Source organism: Elephantulus edwardii, unplaced genomic scaffold, assembly GCF_000299155.1.
Source record: "Elephantulus edwardii isolate Elephantulus edwardi_28Jun2011 unplaced genomic scaffold, EleEdw1.0 scaffold00050, whole genome shotgun sequence".
Classification (NCBI taxonomy): Eukaryota; Metazoa; Chordata; class Mammalia; order Macroscelidea; family Macroscelididae; genus Elephantulus; species Elephantulus edwardii.
In genome coordinates, this window is record NW_006399800.1 from 10,200,357 (window position 1) to 10,201,112 (window position 756).

Here is a 756-nt window from a genome sequence, read left to right on the forward strand (position 1 = left end):
TTCCAATCACTTCGACATCAGAACTACCAAGCAACCAAGAGGTCCAAGTTTCTGCTGTCCTTGAAGCCGAAACTGCCTGCAATTATGACACCAAAACTACCAGCGACCAGGGCACCGCCATGGCCAGTAGCCATAGTACCCTGATTCCTGTGGAGCCTGGCACCCAGATTTTTGATGGCCAGGCTCCTGTGGATTCTGGCACACAGGTTCCTGTGGATGATGGCGCCCCAACCGATTCCAACGGCGGCGCCCAAACTGCCGCCGCAACCATTATGGAAAACAAACCAGAGAAGAAAGAGATGAGTAAAAGCCAGAATGAACCTCCTCACGAACTGGAAAGCCAATTTATATTGCGTCTGCCTCCGGAATATGCAGCTACTGTCAGGAAGATGGTACGCTCTGGAAATATCAACATGAAGGATAAACTGAAAATTGATTTACATCTGGATCAACGTCACGCAGTTGTTGAAGTAGACAATGTCTCACTATCTGCTAAGCTGGTTGATTTGCCTTGTGTTATTGGAAGCCTGAAGACTCTTGATAAAAAAACCTTTTACAAAACAGCAGATATTTCTCAGATGCTCATGTGCAGTGCTGAGGCTAATGCCCATTCTTCTCCTGAAGAACCAGTTGCTTCTACTGATTTTAAAGAAATTAAGAAAAATGAAAGGGAGAAACAGAAAAAACAAACCTGGAAACATGGCATTACTCCACCACTTAAGAATGTAAAAAAGAAAAGGTTCAGAAAGACAACCA

At 44.6% G+C, this 756-nt stretch overlaps 1 pseudogene; it reads left to right on the top strand.

The window, feature by feature from the left end:
* The first annotated feature begins 299 nt into the window (after positions 1–299).
* LOC102869722 lies at positions 300–743 on the top strand (annotated as a pseudogene).
* The last annotated feature ends 13 nt before the right edge of the window (positions 744–756 follow it).